Raw genomic sequence first — 12,468 nt, 5'->3', positions numbered from 1 at the left:
ATGTTGTATGTCTGTCAAAAAAAAAGAAAAAAAAAAAGGGAGGGGGGGGGGCGACACTTCTTCTGCCACTAGATGGCAGTACCTGTGACCAAATCACAACTGAAGCACTTTTTCGCTTCCTATGGACTTTTCCTTAATTAAGTCTAAATTCTTGCTTGTGTTGTACGTCGCTTTGGACAAAAGCGTCTGCTAAATGAAATTGTAGAATTGTAGAATTGTAGAACTTGGGTACAAAGTTGAAGAGGAGGGTTTTTGGAGGGGAGGGGATTTTTTTTCCAGTGTTGTAAATCAAAGTAACTACAACGACATGATAGAATTTCTCAAAATGTCCTGACTAAGATGGATTCCAAACCAAATCAGCTGTCACAAGGGAAAGTCTGCATGTAAACACACACACACACACACACACACACACACACACACACACACACACACACACACACACCAACTGACATTCCCAGGGACTAAACCAAACCAATTCCTACTTAACCCGAAGCTCCACCTCAGTTCCAGATGAAACTGGTTGAACATGGAACCGTCCAACTTTGAACATTTCCATCACCTTCACCACCACTGGAGTATCAACAAAGATTTTGGTCAACACCAGAATGGTTGAGACAAGACAACATGCTACCAATCCTCTCTCTCTCCCTCATCATCAGCTGCTACAGCCCTTGAAAGAAAACCTTTGACACATGGACCTACAGTAGGAGCAGATGTTTTCTCCTCTGGAACAGCAGTTTAACGTTGTTGGCAGGACTTGAACCTGCGCGGGGAGACCCCAATGGATTTCTAGTCTGTCGCCTTAACCACTCGGCCACAACAACTACACTCCCACACACATGAGTAGAGGACTGATATTCAACAATTAATCTTCTACACAGCACAGTAGATTTTTTTTTTATCCTCTCACAAACACAAACTATTTGTGTGTGTGTGTGTGTGTGTGTGTGTGTGTGTGTGTGTGTGTGTGTGTGTGTGTGTGTGTTGTTTACCAGCAAGCTGAAAACTGTTGTGGTTTTTGACAATTCTATTGTTTCTGAATGAAAATCATGTGAAGGGACTTCCGGTGACGCCATGATGTAGAAGACACGAGGGAGAATTGCTCCGAGAGAAAACTTATGTAAAAATAGCTCTTTAACGTGATATTAGCAGCAGAAAGGGGTCGAGGACGCGGATAATCAGAGACTAAAGATAAGAGAAATAAAATGGACAAAAAAGGGAAGTCAGCTAAGAAAGAAAATGCAAATGATACAGGCGCCGGCGGAGCGTGGAGCACCGCACCGGGGATGGCGATGTCCGGAGACGAGGTATCGATGATATTAGCGGAGCTCCGTAAACTACGCCAAGAACATGCAGACGCGGTGACGGAAAACAAAGGAGCCTTAGCAAGACTAGAAGCTGAAATAGCTGAAATGGGGGAGAAAATGGCTCAGTTGGAGCAGCGGTCAGATGAGATGGAAGAGAGGATTAACGACACGGAAGGCCGGACGGCGAGGCTGGAAAGAATGGTCACTTTTCTACTTCAACACGAGGCAAGGCTGTCCGCGAAATGCGAGGACTTGGAATCAAGATCAAGAAGAAACAACATAAGAATACACGGAATCCCAGAGGGTGCTGAGAAAAACGACACCATAGGATTTGTGACTCATTTTATTCAGTCCTCAATGAACTTCCCTGATAAAATGGCGGTTCATTTCGAGAGAGCGCACCGATCACTGACTACGAAGCCGAGAGAAAACACGGCCCCCCCGCGAGCAATAATTGTTCGCTTCCTCAACTACAGGGTGAAAGAACGGCTGATTCAAGAAGCATGGAAGAAAAAGCTCACGTATGAGGGACGTAACGTCTACTTTAACCAGGATTACACAAATGAAGTACAAAAAAAGAGGAAACAAGTAAGGGAAGTTATAAAGAAACTAAAGGAGAAGAATGTGAAGGCACAATCTCCATATCCTGCACAGCTGAAAGTCTTTCTGGAAGACGGGACAAAGACGTTTGCCACATTAATGGATGCTGCACCCATGCTGAGGAATATGGGGATTCAGGTGGAGGAGGAGGACGAGACCGAGAGACTACAGAGAGTGATGGCGCAAGGCAGCTGGACCATAATGACGGGACAGAGGGGGAGAAGACAGCAGCCAAACATCACAGAGACGGATCTACGGGCCCTTATCAAGTGAAGTATTTCATACGAAGAGGATGCCCTGAAATATACATGATCAATAAAAGTGTCTGTTAAAAAGGACATACACGAAGACAAATGGAGCTGGTTAAGAGGTAATTTACTACTTATAAAAAAAAAAAAACAACAACAGACAAAATATTGTTTTGGTTCTATTTTGGAGCAAAATCACTGCTTTTGTGGAGCAAATGGCAACTTTACACAACATCCGAGAAGTTGCAAGTGCACATAGTGCGAACCACCAGAGGGCCTTCGTCACAACTCTCTGGTCAGGGGACAGTTGGGAGTCTTGTTTTTCTTGTTATTGTGTATTAGTTCTTGAGGAGATGCAGACTTGTCTTTTTCGCTGTGCTACTTTTTGCACAGTTATATTAGTTAATAAGAGATGTAAAGTTACTGGGTTTCCACTTAAACAAATATGAGTAGGCTAAACCTTGTGTCATATAATGTCCATGGGTTGAATCACCCCATAAAGAGAAAGAAAATACTGAGTCAATTGAAAAAAATGCAATGTTCAATAGCTTTGATACAAGAAACACATCTGGATGACAACGAATGTAACAAACTGAAAAGGGAATGGGTAAACCAAGTATTTCATGCTTCTTTTGGAAAAAGAAGGGGAGTAGCCATATTAATAAATAAATCCCTGCAATTTCATACAGAGAAAGTGATAAAAGATCATCTGGGAAGATATATAATGATGGTTGGTTCCATAAGCGATATGACAATATCCATACTAAATGTTTATGCCCCAAATGAGGAAAATGCGGCATTCTTTAAAAATATAGCCAACGTAATTGCCAACAATGGGAAAGGGATGATAGTGATTGGGGGTGATTTTAACACAGTGCAGAATGGTAAGCTGGATAGATTGCCTCCAGAACAGGGACCAAGTGTCAAAAAAAATCGAAGGTACTAAATAATGTCATAAGAGAGCGAGGTCTTACTGATCCATGGAGAAGAAATAACCCTAGAGGGAAGGATTTGACTTTTTACTCAAACCCACACGGGAGTTATTCAAGGATAGATTTTTTCTGCGTTTCACAACAACATATGCATAAAGTGCTGGACTGTGGCAGAGACACCATCACTATAAGTGATCATGCTCCTATTACGCTAACGGTAGATATGGGTAATGAATCTTTTTTCAAATACTGGAGACTTCATGTATCTCTGTTATCAGATGAGAGTGTGGTCAAGGAACTAAAACAAAATTTAAAGGAATACTTTCAAACTAATGACAATGGGGAAGTTTCACCTTCAATTTTATGGGACGGGGGGAATGCAGTTATTAGAGGGAAAATAATAGAGATATCTTCCAGAATGAGAAAGGCCCGATTAAAGCAACAAAATATGTTAGAGAATAAAATTAGAGAGTTGGAATTGGAACACAAAAGAACATCAAGTAACTCAACACTTATCGAACTGAAAAAAATCAAACAACGGCTCGATGAACTATTAACTTACAAAGCAGAGGGGGCTTTAAGGTTTACGAATCAGAGATATTATGAGATGGAGAATAGAGCCAGCAGATTATTAGCATTTCAACTTAGAAAAGCCCAGGCAAATGGGACGATAAATAAAATAAGACATCCTAACTCTAAAAAATATATGATAAAGCCAACGGAGATAGCAGCAGCGTTTGCAGAATATTATAAAAATCTATATGATGACCCTGACTCGCAATCACGAGAAAATAAAACACTGGCATTCCTCAAAAGATTGCACTTACCGTCATTATTAACAGAGGAGGCATCTGAAATGGTTAGGCCAATCTCAGTACAGGAAATAGCTAATACAATTAAGGTACTTAAAAATAATAAATCCCCTGGCACGGATGGGCTCTCGGGAGAATTTTATAAGTGTTTTGCGAAGGAGATTACACCAGCCCTTTTCAAAGGATTTAATTATGCCCTGACATCAGGTGACCCAGCAACATCTTGGTCAGAAGCCATTATCTCAGTCATACATAAAGAAGGAAAGGACCCAACCACATGTGAAGGATACAGGCCTGTCAGCTTGTTATGTAGTGATCTGAAGATATTGACTCATATTTTAGCACATAGGATACAGATATATATAACAAAATTAATCAAACCAGATCAGACAGGGTTCATCCCTGGTAGACAAGGAGCTAACAATATTAGGAGAACATTAAATCTTATATCATGTACTAAAAACAACAGACAGCCCGCTTTGATGCTCAGTTTAGATGCACAAAAGGCATTTGACCGGGTAAAATGGAGCTTCCTATATCGGACATTAGAAGTTTTTGGGTTTCATTCAACATTTATAGATTGGGTAAAATTGGTTTATAAAAACCCCAAATCACGGATTAGAGTTAACGGATGCTGTTCAGATTTCTTTCCCCTCAAAAGAGGGGTCAGACAAGGGGATTTTCTGAGTCCATTGCTGTTGGCATTAAGTACTGAACCATTAGCCGAATCAATAAGACAAAATAAGGATATTAAGGGAATAAGAGATGAAGGGGGAGTGGAGCATAAAATATCTTTATTTGCTGACGATATATGAACATATCTAAGTGAACCCTCCTTAACTATACCAGCTTTATTGAACAATCTGAATGAATATGGAGAATCATCAGGTTATTTAACTAATGAATCTAAGTCAGTAGCAATGATGCTTTCAGGCAAATATCCAACTGAATTAGAGGGAAAGTTCAATTTCAAATGGACCACCACAGGGTTTAGATATCTTGGCATCATTATTACTCCCATTATATCACAGCTATTAAAAGAAAATTATGGAAAACTGATTACAGAAATAAAGAAGGATTTGGCCAGATGGGAGATATTGCCCCTGTCGATGGTGGGAAGAATCGAAACAGTGAGAATGAACATTGTACCCAGATTGTTGTTTCTGTTCGAGTCACTGCCAATTATGGTCTCTAGTTCAACTTTTAAGATGTTAGACAAAATCATATCTAAATTTGTTTGGCAAAATAAAAAAGCTAGAATCAAATACAAAATCCTTCTTTGCCCAAAAGAGAAGGGAGGGTTAAATTTACCTGGTCTAAAAAATTATTATTGGGCAGCACAACTTAGAGCGATTATTACGTGGATCACGAAGGAGACAGACACAATGTGGGTGGGAATGGAACAAAATTCCTGTCAGAAAACACCTTTGGAGGTACTCCCGTTTTTGAAAGAGAAGATGCAGAAAAAAGAGGGGCTGCGTAATGACTGGATTAGGGTAACAATAAAAGTATGGTCAATAGTGCGAAAAAAAACTGAAAATATCTAACTCAATAAGTAGAATCACCAAAATAGCAGGAAATCCAGACTTTTTACCATCTGTTATGGATGCAGGGTACAACAAATGGAGAAGTAAGGGGTTAATTTATATTGCACAAGTTTTCAATGGACAGTATATGAAGTCGTTTGAGCAACTTAAAAAAGAGTTTAACTTACCGAACCATGACTTCTACAAATTTCTACAATGAAGACACTACCTTCAGAAGCACAGAGAGTGGGAAAATATTTGTAGAACACCATCTAAGCTGGAGGAATTGCTGTTGTCGTATTTGGAGGGGGAGACTAAAAAGGGGTTAATATCAAAAATCGATAGAGTACTACAACATGAATGTAAGGACAACAATTTGGATGTTAAGGAAAAATGGGAATTAGAAACAAATACGATTATACCAGATGAAAATTGGGAGGAAACATTCAGAGCAGGACACAAATTAACAAGCAGCCCAATGTGGAGGGAGTTTGACTGGAAGGTGAAGATGAGATATTTCAACACTCCATCTAAGACTTCAAAATATAGCAACACATCTGAACTGTGTTGGAGAGGATGTCAGTTAATAGGAGATTTTACGCACATATTCTGGGATTGCCCACAGCTGTTGAACTTCTGGGAGAATGGTCGGAAGGAGATTGGGCAAATTTTGGACATTAATTTTGCTTTGGACGCAGCAATGTTTATCCTTGGCATACCACCTGAGAATCTGACAGACAGAAACCTGATTGCTTTGTGGAGGATTTTGATTCTGATCGCTAAAAAGACAATAACAGCCTGCTTGCTAAAGCCAGAACCTCCAAACATATCACAATGGAGGAATAGAGTAAAAAATGTATACATCATGGAAAAAATCACAGCAAGGTTACAGCTGAAAACAGGACAGTTTGCTGAAAGATGGGCACCAGTGAAAACAGTATTGGAATTATAAACATCAACATTTTTTAAAATTTTTTTATTTATTTATTTTTTTTTCATGTGTATCTTGGAATAAGTATCTGAACACTTGTCTGGAATATTTGTCTGCGCATCTCTGTCATGTTCTATCTGTGCTGTATGTATGTTAAATAAAAAATAAGTTCCAAAAAAAAAAAAAGCCTCACAGTAATTCAATAATCTAGAAGTAGAAACCAGAGTCACTTGGGACAAAGATGGGATTCAAACCCATGCTTGCAGAGCACAATGGATTAGCAGTCCATCGCCTTAACCACTCGGCCACCTCGTCTGCTTATGGCAACCCTCACCTTTTTAACAGCTGAACTCTTTGGAGCCTATTTGTCAGAAATGGACCCAGCAGGAGCCACTGAACACAACTCTGACATAATCAGGCTTCTTCCCAGCAGCATCGTGCTACAGAAGGCAGAATACAGACCATCGATACATCATCAGAGTGAACACCAGCTGATGTTTACAAGTTTAATTCACCTTTTACTACAAAATGACATCCAAGCTCAGATTCTCTTGTCCTGATTGAACAAGTAAATGTTTAAGAAGATGAGAGTACCAGACTTTTTCATCCAAGGAAACAAGCATCCTATCACTGTCCTATGCAGAGTTTCTTTAAAAAAAAAAAAGTGAGACAACCTCAAGATTTTCTGTTTCCTCTTGTTGGATTTTGCCACAGAGAATCAGAGCCAATCAAAAGCTTGTTGGACTTTAACGTTGGAGGACTGAACAAGTCATGACATCATCAGTTTTACCTTCACAGGTGCTTCATTTACTTTACTTTCAATTTTACAGAGGTAGAACCTGAAATCAAAGCTGTCTGTCAAAAGAAGTGAAAGCTTCCCAGGCTGTGATGTTCTTGTCTACAAACTGTCTTGTATGGAGCTTCAATCTTTAATAAAAAGAATAAAAAGAAGATAACACTTGTTGTGATTTGGCGCTTTAAAAATAAAACTTACGACTTACATGGAAACTGTCTGGGGGGGGGGTGGAGCCTCCATCAGGTATGTGTTTGATGTCTGAATTCTTTCTCTGATGTCTGAATTCTGTCTTTGATCTCTGGGTTCTGAGCATTGATCTCCTGCTTCAGTCTTTGATCTCTGACTGATCCTAAACTAATCAAAGGATCACATCAGCATATTGGTCCAGTCTACAGATGGTGATTTTACCTATTTGAAGCCTTATTTTGTGTTTGATGGACATTTTTAAAATCATTAATGACTTTTTGACTGAACATCCTGGACACTGTGGTGCCTGATGAGGAGACAACTTGGGTACAAAGTTGAAGAGGAGGGTTTTTGGAGACGGGATATTTTTGCAGTGTTCCAAGTCAATAATAACTGTGGCAAATATCATCATTTTTCAAAATGTCCTCACGAAGATGGTTTGAAATTCTGTCTCTCCCTCATCCTCAGCTGCTGCAGCACTTTAAAGAAAACCTTTGACTCGTGGATCTAAAAAGATCAGATGTTGTCTCCTCCAGAACATCAACACTTTCACGTTGTTGGCAGGACTCCAACCTGAGCAGGGAGACCCCAATGGATTTCTAGTCCATCGCCTTCACCACTCGTCCACAACAACCACATTCACACACACATTTGTAAAAGATTCACATTGACACAACTCTTTAAAATTGTGTCACAAGCCCATTTGTGTGAGGTCCTATTTTCTCTTTTTCAGCATTCCTTTGTTTCCAGGTCTCTAATAAGTGCAGAATTACAAAGACAAGCAAGCTTGATCCATCCTGGGCAGGTGATAGGAGCCATTGACCACTGGCCAGAGACCCTGGCACAGACTTTGGGGGGTGGTGAGAGAGAGCATTTCTACAATTATATTCTACATTTATAGAATTCTACAATCCTACAATTTCATTGAGCAGACGCTTTTGTCCAAAGCCACTTGCATATTTTTTTCGGTGAGTTTGGCTCCTGAGCTCAAGACAGTTGTGACTAATAAAGGACAGCTTCAAATGCAGCTGTGAAGCCTCATTGTCAGCTGGGAGGAACGACAGGTGTCTCCCTCTAGTGGCTCCTCACAGCAACACAAGCCTCATTTCATTCACATGCATCCACCACCTCACTACAAAAGGCCAGTTGGGCCTCCACAGACAGGTGAGTTTCAAGTGTTGGACAAAGGTCTTTAAGATGTTCTTATTAATTCTATAACATCTGAGATTAAAATCTATGGAATTACAACCAACAAGCAGTCAAACACCTGATCAGATGCTCCTTCATGAGGCTGAGAAGAATCAATCTAAACTGGGATGAAGAAAATTAATTGAGAGGAGAAACCTACTGATTGGATGACATGGACCCACCTGATCCATGTCAGCCTCGTTGGAGCAGAAAGAGGTGGATCAGAGGAATCAGTGGATCAAGACTCAGGTGTCAGATGAAGAATCTCTTTATTCACAATGGAGTCAGAGAAATCTTCCAACGTGAACGTGACAGACCATTTTATACCAAAGACAGGCTGTGTGTGTGTGTGTGTGTGTGTGTGTGTGTGTGTGTGTGTGTGTGTGTGTGTGTGTGTGTGTGTGTGTGTGTGTCCCTACTGACTGGAAACTGAATAATAACCAGACTAACTTTTGTTATTGACCAAGTCTGGGTGACTCACTAAATTCATAACTGAAGTGATTATTTAATTAATAAACAAGACATTTGTCCAAAAGTCATGATCAAATTCATGTAAAATCTGAGCAACGAGGGTTTGAAAATGTTCAAATGAGCCAAAACAATGTCCTGGGATCCAACCAGGGACCTTTAGATCCACACCAATCTTCCCTGACCTCATAGAAACTGGAACATTTCAACAAATAAATTCAAATTCAACTCAGCAGCAACTCTAGAACAGTCAGAGCACTTGCTAATTCCCCTGTTAGCTCCAGATCAGACAATGCAGGCTCACCTTCACACTTGGTTGTACGACCGTCACCAGTTGAAGCTTCTCTGGTTCAACAAACTCTGGGGACCCAAGACACAAATCAGCACCGGTGCAGGTCCAGATCCAGATGTTAGCTGATGGGGACAATGGCGTAAGGGAGCTCCAGGTAGCTGGTTTGAACTGGTCCCTCATCTCTGTGAGTAGAAACCATCTGAGGTCGAGGGTGAAGATCTGCTTTGACCTCCTGATCTCCCAGTAAAGCCAGTATAGATGTTGAGCTTGGAGGAGTTGATGGCCTCCTTCATCTTCTTGTTGGAGATGTTTGCTAAACTCAGCACCACCACAGATCAGAGGAAAGTCCACTTGTCAGCTGGACACTGGAGTTTCTAGTGACCTGCAGGATCTTAGTTGTGGTGGCAGCAGGCCTGTTCCAAGAGCTTTGCTCACATTCATGATCAGGCTTCATAATGGTTCTGGACCACTGAGTGATAGGAGCTGATCCTGGAGCAGCAGAAGACAAATATAGAGAAGAAAAGACAAAAGACAGAGAGAAATGAGGGAGAGAATGACAAAAAGATGGGAACAAGATGAGGGTGAAAGACAAGCAGAGAGAAAGACAGAGGGATGGAAGACAGACACACAACCAACAACAGCAACAGCAGCAATAATAGTTTTGATATTGTCCTGTTATTGATGTTTTCATGTGAAAGTGGCATATTTAAGATAAAAGACACTGTTAGAACAGAAAGATCCAGAAAACCCACCAACCAGAGGTGTGTCTGGTACAGATGTGGAATTATTGGCTCACACAATGTTGAGGCAACTGGGAAGAAGACAAACAAAAAAGGCTTGTGTGATTCAGACATTCATCAAAAATGGTCCTGTAGAACTGTTCAATGTGTCATGACTTCAGAGGCTCAAATCCTCTCTAAGTTCTAGTGAGAGTGGAAGAGATTATAAAATGAGAGAAGCAGGGCCTCTCTCAGAGCTGAAACAGCTCAGTTGGGAGAGCGTTAGACTGAAGATCTAAAGGTCCCTGGTCCGATCCCAGGTTTCAGCAGAGGAACAGCATTGACTTTACTTTCCAGTGGAGGAACTGCAGACATGAAGGAAACGAACATCTTGTCCTGTGTATTCTTATGACATTCAAGACATTTTTGGAGCCTCTTGTTGGATTTTGCCACAGAGAATCAGAGCAAATCAAAAGCATGGTGGACTTTAACATGGAGGATTGAACAAGTCAAGAAAGCAGCAGTTTGACCTTCACAGGTGTTTCTTTTCCTGTCTAAATGCTGTAAGAAGAGCCTGAGTAGCTCAGACGGTAGAGCATCAGACTTTTAATCTGAGGGTCCAGGGTTGAAGTCCCTGTTCAGGTGCTGTGGATGTTCCAGTGTTTGACAACATGGTACTGGATGAAGTTCATTGTCGAACAAACTGTTATCATCAGAAGTAGAAGTGTTCTTGTCTTGCCACTGTGAGACTGTCGCTGCAGGTCAAATGTGAGATAAAAGTGACTAATAATAATTTCATGTGGCATGCAATTAACGAAAGACCACAAATAACACTGGTCAAGTTAATTTTATTTATATTGCACCAAATCACAACAAAACTTATCTCATGACACTTTACAGGTAGAGCAGGTCCAGTACCAAACTGCTTCAATGAATCTACACCCAACAATTCTCCATCAGCAAGCACATCCTGCAACAGCGGCGACAAAAACCTTCCTTTTAACAGGCAGGAACATCGAGCAGATCCAGGCTCAATGGGGACGGCCTTCTGCTTTGACCGGTCGGGGGGAAAGAGAACAGGAACAAAACAGATAATGGAGGAAGACGGCTATGTAGAAGGGGACAGAGATAAAGAGAGAGAGAGACTGATGGACAGACGGTGATGTGAGTAGGTGGAGCTACGGGTGGCAGCTTGAGCCTCTTCAGCTCTGCAGCCTCCTCCAGCAGCACCCAGATCTGGAATGAGGGGAGCCTAAAAGGCTCCTGAGAAGGAGACAAGTTAGTAATACCTATGAGTATAATTAATGTATGACACATATAGGAGGAGAGAGAGGAGTAGAGAGAAGCACAGTGCACTGCATCCTCCATCTGTCTACTTCAAATTACACGCTGCATGACATTCAATTTCAAAGCTGATGAAAGGCGCTTCAAGAAAAGGTGTGTGAGGGAAGCTTGCTCATGCTGGTCCCCAAACACTCAAAGCTGCCCTTCCCTCACAATGAAACAAAAAACCTTACAGCACCTGGTATTCCCAAGCGGTCTCCCATCCAAGTACTAACCAAGTCCGACCCTGCTTAGCTTCCGAGATCAGACGAGATCGGGCGTGTTCAGAGTGGTATGGCCGTAAGCCCTTGACTCTGACACACATGGGCTCTATATCCATTTCACACACTTTACAACCTCAGAAAAAAAGTGATGCGCAAAAGCCTCAGGGTCTTTTCACACACCAAATAGGTGTCCTGTCAATACAAAGAAAAGAATGTTGATGTCATCTAGAGAAAAGTACTGCATCTGCCATCTGTCTACTTCAAATTACACACTGCATGACATTCCATTCCAAAGCTGCGGAGGGCGCTTCAAGAAAAGGTGTGTGAGGGAAGCTCGCTCATGCTGGTCCCCAAAGACTCAAAGCTGCCCTTTCCTCAAGCTGAAGTTAAAAGAATTGCAAATTCATCCTTCACAGGTACTTGTTCACAGAGATGGATGAAATAAAAATTGAATATATTCTAGAATTATAAAAATACAATGAACAAAATTATTAACAATGAGTAAGAGGATTTTCAAAACAAAACAAACAGTGTCTTTCTTGGTTCTGAACTTTCGTTTCACTGAAAATAAAAATCTTTTTTAGTTAGATAGTTTAACATAAAATACCCTCAAGTCATCCTTAACACCTCAATTGTAAGGAAAAAAGTTTCCTCTACAAAAGATAACCTTTTTGGGTTTTTTTAAATATACATCATATTTAATCCCTTTCAGAATCCTTAAGTTACTTTCTAAAACGGTATTCTTTAATTTACAACAACTAAAACTCAATATTTTACCTGTGGGCACACACACATTCATATGAAACACCTTAAATTTGATTTTTACCTGTTTCAGGCCTGTTTATTGAAGCTCGTGTGCGGTCGGGGCTTCACAACTGTAATGGCCGCTTCACTCGCAGCTGAGCACACAAGA

General features: G+C 40.8%; 2 non-coding genes across 2 annotated transcripts; one reads left to right on the top strand and one right to left on the bottom strand.

Moving 5' to 3' along the window:
• Positions 1-10,264: 10,264 nt before the first annotated feature.
• Positions 10,265-10,337, top strand: trnaf-gaa (transfer RNA phenylalanine (anticodon GAA)). The gene has a single exon. It is a non-coding gene; the product is annotated as a tRNA-Phe (tRNA).
• Positions 10,338-11,518: 1,181 nt separating this feature from the next.
• On the bottom strand, positions 11,519-11,637 carry LOC147264543 (5S ribosomal RNA). Its single transcript, XR_015114398.1, has one exon. It is a non-coding gene; the product is annotated as a 5S ribosomal RNA (ribosomal RNA).
• Positions 11,638-12,468: the final 831 nt, after the last annotated feature.

This window comes from Aulostomus chinensis, chromosome 4 (assembly GCF_037954235.1).
Source record: "Aulostomus chinensis isolate RoL2024-O1b breed Wild chromosome 4, RoL_Achi_v1.0, whole genome shotgun sequence".
In the NCBI taxonomy this organism is placed as follows: Eukaryota; Metazoa; Chordata; class Actinopteri; order Syngnathiformes; family Aulostomidae; genus Aulostomus; species Aulostomus chinensis.
The sequence above is the reverse complement of the archived record's forward strand: the minus strand, read 5'-3'. Positions and strand labels throughout refer to the sequence as shown.